The sequence below is a fragment of the Apium graveolens genome, chromosome 2, assembly GCF_009905375.1.
Source record: "Apium graveolens cultivar Ventura chromosome 2, ASM990537v1, whole genome shotgun sequence".
NCBI lineage: Eukaryota > Viridiplantae > Streptophyta > Magnoliopsida > Apiales > Apiaceae > Apium > Apium graveolens.
In genome coordinates this window covers 200,764,036-200,771,341 of record NC_133648.1, presented here as the reverse complement: position 1 = coordinate 200,771,341, position 7,306 = coordinate 200,764,036, and positions in this window count along the sequence as shown.

Here is a 7,306-nt window from a genome sequence, read left to right as displayed (position 1 = left end):
AATAAAAGGAGTCATACGCCTTCGAATTATATTCGAAATAATATTCAATAATAAAATAAAGTTAAAGTTATCGAATAAACCTTATTCGATTAATAGTTTGGAAAACTATAACCATATATATATATAATATATATATATATATATCCATATCCATATATACAAAATCTACTCGGGATCCTCGACTCCCGGTTTTAGAAAATATTTTCACCTTTGGGTCCCTATACTAAGGGTATATGCAAGTTACCGCTATCCTCTAGCATAGGTATTATCAACTGAACCAACAGATATATAACTCAAGAATATGAGACAGGCATGCATATATATATACCATATCAGCATGCTTCAATATATCGCAACATTTGCTAATTAACCAATATGCATTTATCGCAAGATCATGCATATACAAATGTATACATCACAACAACAGTATAACGGATAGAATACTTGCCTGAGCGACTTGGGGTGATAAAAGGCTCGGGACGAGTCTGGTAACCTATAAACAACAAGTAAGTTGGAATTAAACCAAAATCACTTGTAAATCTATACTTTAACTAACTTAGACTCTAACGCTTGTTTTGCGCTCACTGATTTGCTTAAGTCACTCGGGTATCCTCGGCTCCACCATTTTTAATAATTTAACCTTTACGAGTTTTAAAGCGATTCCTTCGCGAGTGTCTTACCAACTGCCTAAAACACTTACCATAAATGTTTCATACATTAATTAACCCTTTTTGGTCTTTAACCTATGTTTCAAAGTAAGGCGAGGGGAAAAGTTTCGTTCGCGAAACGCCGTTACTTGAAACGGTCGTTTCTCCTAAACCGTGCATCGGAATCGAACGAACTACATATCAAAACGAAGCTCGTAACATGAGCTATCTAAACATGGCAGTGGTCATAATCTAGCAGGGGGTTCTCGGGTCCTAATGTTATGCACAAAAACAGTCCAAAGAAAATCGGACGTTACGACGGCTATGTTTACGCGATTTCCCAATTTTAAACCAATTCAAAACAACCACAATTCAACCACATATCATTCATACAACCAACATCCATCCATACCATACTACAACAGCCCCAACAATTCAATATTTCCAATTCATACTTATTTCTCAATTATGAACTAAGAGTTTACTTAAGTTCATTAACTAATAACCAAGATTTCCAACTCCAAAAATATCACAAAATCAACCAATCTCTAAACACACAATAATCATGCCTCTCACCAACTAAACTACTCATAACAAGCTCTAAACATGATTACACACCCATTACACTAACCCATCATCTAAACATTAGGAAATCTAAACAACAAAACTTAAAACTAAGACCATGAAGAGTTATACCTTCCTTGAAGCTTTTAATCCATGAAAGGTCCTTGGAATGCCCATGGAAGCCTTAATCTAACCTCCTACAAGCTTGTTCTTTCAAAGAAATCAAGAACACAAAAATTAATTTCAAGAAAGTACTATTCACCATCTTCTTGAATGATTTATAGGAAATGCTAGGAAAGGATTTTGAAGCTAAGATTTCTAGGAAGTATGTAACTTAACTAGGAGAAGCTAGGATAATTACCTTGTAAAATGGCAAGTGGAGGAGCTTGGACTTCCCAATTCTTAAGAAAGAAGCCGAGAGCTTCATGAAGAAATGGAAGGTTTGGTGTTTTGTGATTTGTTTTGCTTGGTTGGTTGCTTTTTGTCTTGTTTTTTGGTTAATTCCCTTTGTAACCTTGACTTTGTGTGGTTAATATTCCACCACATTTCCTTCCCTCTTATGTCATGCTTGCATTATCCTCATGATGTCATCCTCCCCTCCTTGTCCTCTTCTCATTGGTTGGGTGACATCATCCTCTCTAATCCCTTTGATTAACTTCCTAATTGTTTGCCTAATGACCGCTGATCTGTTATACGGTTCGCTTAACTTTCGTTTTCGTTTATCGTTTGAGGGATCATACCCGGGATCTTATTACTTAGGTTCCCTTAACCTTTCTCAATATATTATATTCCTTTTATGATCCTCTCCTATAATCCTTTAATTTAAATCCTTTTTATCCTGTTACCTTTTTCTCAAATCTTTCCGTATCTTGTGTATTTCCGGGAAAAATCAAAGTGTTCGGATTTGGATTCTGACGATCTTTACATACACTTATATCCCATATAAAGTACTAATAAAATCTCAGAATATCCATATCAGAACCCCTACATAGTGTGGCATGAAAAGTTTTCTCATTCAGCAAAAATACTATTCATAAGGGTTTCAAAAATTTCCCAAAAATTGGGGTTATTACAGTATCCCCTCCTTAAAAGGATTCCGTCCCGGAATCAGATAGAAATGAATAGGGATACCTTCTTAATATTGCACTTTCTAACTCTCAAGTCAATTTTCCCACATTGTGGTCCTGCCACCAAACTCTGCCTAGTTTGATAATCCTTCCCCTAAGCACTTGTTCCTTTTTCACTCTATAACCCTTCCTGGTTGCTCCATATCGGTTACGTCGGGTTGCATATCTATGCGCTCATATGCCTCTATTTATCTGGCATCTGAATTACACTTCCTTAACATTGATACGTGAAACACGTTACGACCTGCTACATGTTCGGGGTTAGGGCTAGCTCATATGCTAACTTCCCAAACGTCTTAATATATCCAAGGGTCCAACCAATTGTAGACTTAGCTTTCCTTTCTTTCCGAACCTCATCAATCGTTTCCAAGGGATACCTATAACATTACTAGGTCCCCTATTTCATACTCTTTATCCTTTCGTGTCAAATCAACATACTTATCATGTCCATCTTGGGCTACTACCAGCCGTCCTCTGATTAGATCTATCATATCCTTGGTCCTTTGGACTACTGCGGGTCCGAGCATCTTGCGCTCTACAACTTCATCCTAACATAAGGGAGATCGACATTGTATTCCCTCAAGGATCTCATAAGGCGACATCTCGATAATGACATATGATCTATTGTCGTAAGATAACTCAATCCGAATTAAGTGATCATTCCAAATTCTTTCAAGTCTATTACACAGACTCTCATCATAGCTTCTAATCATTATAGCTTCTGCTTCTCACTACCCATCCTTTTTCCCAGTTCGTAGTCGCTACTATCTTCCGTTCCTAATATTATACTGGTTATACTTTTGCTCGTTAGCGTTCTATAACCTTTTAATAACCACGTCAACCTTAGTATCACGAATGTGTTCCCATTCCGCATACTACCACCACTTTATTACTCCTTTTTCAATTGTTTCTATTTTCCAAAATTTGATCAATCAAATAGAAGTAAAGGAATTTGTTGAGAGATCACTAAGATCATGAACACTTGTTATATCGCATAGTTAGTACAGAAGGTGGCCAGCCTTTAGTACTTGACAAGCAATTAAACAATAGCTGGTATCCTACTAGGCTTCTATCACACAGATAGATAGTCATTCGGCAATACCTCCCCTTTCTGGAAGGGTTGTTCTTCTCAGCTTACATAAAATGAAAAGAAGAGAAAAGAACGAATTGAAGAGAATTGTATATATTTGAAAAAATATACTGCCACAAAATATCTGGCTTGGAACCTACCTCTGAACTATAGAGGTTTGTCATAGGAGAACAAAACATATATGTATTTATATCAACATCAAGTATTATAGCATCGCATTTCACATGCCTAAATATTTTCGCCATTCCGTCCATCATTCTATGGACCCATGCTCTTTCTCGAGCTTATACACAATCACCTTTGAAACTCCCTCGACATCGAAAATCGAATTTGGGATCTCATTCTATATATCACCGTTACTAGGATTCTATGCTCGCACCGCAACCTTCCTCGTATAATAATACGACTCTCTATTGATAAGAAAGAATAATTATTCACTAGGTAGATACTCTACTTAATTAGTCTATCAATGATAACTTATACACTACCACGACCCGATTAGGGGTACTCAATCTCAACACCCATTCCAATACAACTCTCACGGTTGTAATCAACTCAATACTCGCAGAATCATTGCTGCCTTACTATGGTCCACCACTGACCTACTGTAGTCATTCATTTTCCTTGAAGTCTTAATAGCTAACCATACGGAGTCCATACATATCGTATCGAATTCTTCTAAGGTGGTAACATAATCACCAATCACAATTCATGAAGAACACTCCAAACTCTGACGTACTTTCATGACATGAAGCAGATAAAAGTGCAGAAGAGTTTCAATCAAAGCAACGATAGCAGGTTAATACCATTCTTAATCATACGCCCTAAATAGAAGAATTAACTCAAGGGTTCATCTAGTCCTTTTTTTTTTGAAACATGGTCCTGGATTATTCTCAAGATAGGACCTTCTAAGATGGATAGCCCGTTCATGGTGATTACACGAATTAAACCTTTACCAACTACTATTACGGTCGGGTATTGCACAGTCATCAGAAGGAATTTCAATCTTCCAAACCATAATACAACCTTCACAGCTTTAACCATCATCACTGTATTCCTCTCGCACGAGCGCCTATAATTATCCTCTTACCTTTAAAGTGTCGGCCACCTCTTTGGCCTTTCCTGATAGTACAATTTCCTTACAGTCAATGTCATTTTAACCACCTCCAAATAATTTTCTACCTCATTTCAATCACAGCTTATGTGAAGATGTTTTCCTTAAAATCTGATGAGTAAAAAAAAAATCACCATTATTCCATAAGTTATTGCCTCAGTCTTTAGAGGTTAATCACTGTCATGACTGACGCTCAATCATAATTAGAACATCTTTTATCTTAAGTCCTAATTGCCCTGAACAATTTCGACCATTACTGGTTCGATCCATACTTTCTCGTGGTTTAGCACGTGCCTCACTTGGCAACATTATAATTACGTCATATTTCCTTTATCAACATTTCTATTCTTGAGAATTTTGAATATTACCTTTCTCCTTGTAAAACCTCTAAGGTTATCCTTCAATCATTCCTCCTGTATTCCCTAGATACAGGGCATATCACAATACCATTTACTAATACTAGAACCATTGTCTAAATTCTTTTGAAAAATTTCTCCACTGATTCTTAAAGGTTGTTGTTACCTTAACCCTTTCCCAATCATACTGTCAAAACTCATACTGTCCCTATTAAGGGTGACATGCCAACCTTTATGCAGTCCCCTAGGATTCATTTTAAGTTACCAATGTTCTATCCTTAATTCCACCTTTAAAAGGTACCTGCATCCTTCCATGGATAAATCAAGTCATATATCCTTGATAGATTATCTTATTCATCATTCCCACCTCGATAGTCTATACCTAACTTCATAATAGCATCCTTATTCAAATTGAGGTCAATCCATATGGCCTCCAAAAGATAACAATGGTCATCCGCTTTTCTTTCCTGATTTGGTAATGATAACATGGATGTTCTGGAAGATATTGGTCATGTTCAACGTGAACTTCTTCTTAATAATTCCTTATTTACTTTTGTTGTTTATCTCAACAGTCACCTCAATGTTGGGATACCTCCCATACCTGGCGTCTCCCTTTTTGGGTAACAAGCCACCGGTCTTACACTTCACATTCTTGAAGGTCACTTCCTTCATCCAAATTTTCCTAATTTCTTACTTCCTTGTCTCCTTAGTCTATCCGCGTCTCATTATTTATCCTTCGAACTATCTCAAGGTTTCCTCGAATCCTCCCAACTTAAAGGGGGTACAATATATGTATCTCTTATGCCTTCAACCATCAATTTTAACTCATGGTGGATCATCATCATCCTGACGATTACATACTTTTCTATTTCTATTGCTATGAGTCTTTAGGGTTTCCTCATACCCAACTGCCTTATCATTCCTCAAACTCTATTGCCTTTATATTCCTTTCCACTTCAGTTTCTTTTTTTTTATTTTCCTTTCTCTTATCATTATTTCACAAACCAATCACAATATAAGCATTGATTTCAAACATCCCGTCATTCTGGATTCGTGTCCTCAGAACGAATCTTGACAACTTTTACAACTTAGATTCATAATTTATCATACTTGTCTGCCTTTGTTCTGGCTCTAAAGCTTTTACACTATCTCCTTATCTTTGGGAATTACTTTCCCGAAAACAATTGACTGGACTTAAATCAGTTTATTATAATCTCTTGCTCCGTGCCTTCCTTGGTCTTTCACCAGCGGGTGGTCTATTTCTTAGGAGGGTAAGTGACAAAACAGTCTTTTGTGGTTCGTCAATCATTCAGAATCTCAAATGATTCCTCTATTTCCTTTAGCCAGGCTCTTGCCTCGACTAGGTCAACCTGTTCCTTGGAACTCTGAGAGCTTAGAGACTTACAGGTCCTGAAAGAATTTCCTATCGCATTGTTTCCTCAAGGTGGTGGTTGGGGATAATAGTCTAAGTTCTGTCTAGACAGGTCCATGAATTGCCGTATAGGAGTACCATCTCGGGTCTCCTTTCCTTACTCGACTTTCTGTTTCCTTAGTATGAAATGTTTCATCCTACTCCCCATAATTGGGGTCATCTTTTAATTTAAAATCCTCATTTTCCACTCCATTATGTCATGGGTTCCTTCTATCTTGATGGCGACCTCCCTGACTATCACGTTCAGGGTTTGCTCTAGATCTTATTCCTCAAACTATGGCTCTCATCTAAGTTCTCATCCTTACGCTCTTAAACTTTCGGAACCCAAATTCTATAGGAATATCTCATTATTCCCTTATCATCTTTCTCGGTATTAATCTCATATTTATTTGTTGGCTTTCTGCCTTCATTCATCACCTTTTTCTGGCATAATATGCTCTTTTCCAATAATTCGGTCTCTATTGCAATCTCAAACAGCTTTTCGGTACCGGCTCCGGTTACCTTCACTTCTATTTCCATTTTCTCAAAAACTCTTATAAACTCTCTCAAAGACATTATCATCTAGAGTCTCTCCTTTTTACTAAGGGCATCAGCCACCAAATTGGCTTTCCCCGAATGATAAAGAATCTCATAATCGTAATCCTTGATTAGCTCTAACCACCTCATTTGGCGCATGTTGAGCTCTTTCTGCGTGAAAATGTACTAGAGCACTTATGGCTTAGGTAAATCTCGCACTTCTCTCCATACAAGTAGTGCCTCCAATCTTTAGGGCAAAACTATTGCCGCGAGCCCAAGCTCATGGGTGGGGATATCGAATTTTAAATTCCCTTAATTGTCTTGACGCAGACGCGATTATCTTGCTGTGCTATATAAGAAGCACCCTAATTCCTTATGCGAAGCGTCACTTACAAATCACAAAATCTCCTTTTTCCATCCGGCAACGCCAGCATAGGGGCCATCACCAACCTCTGCTTCA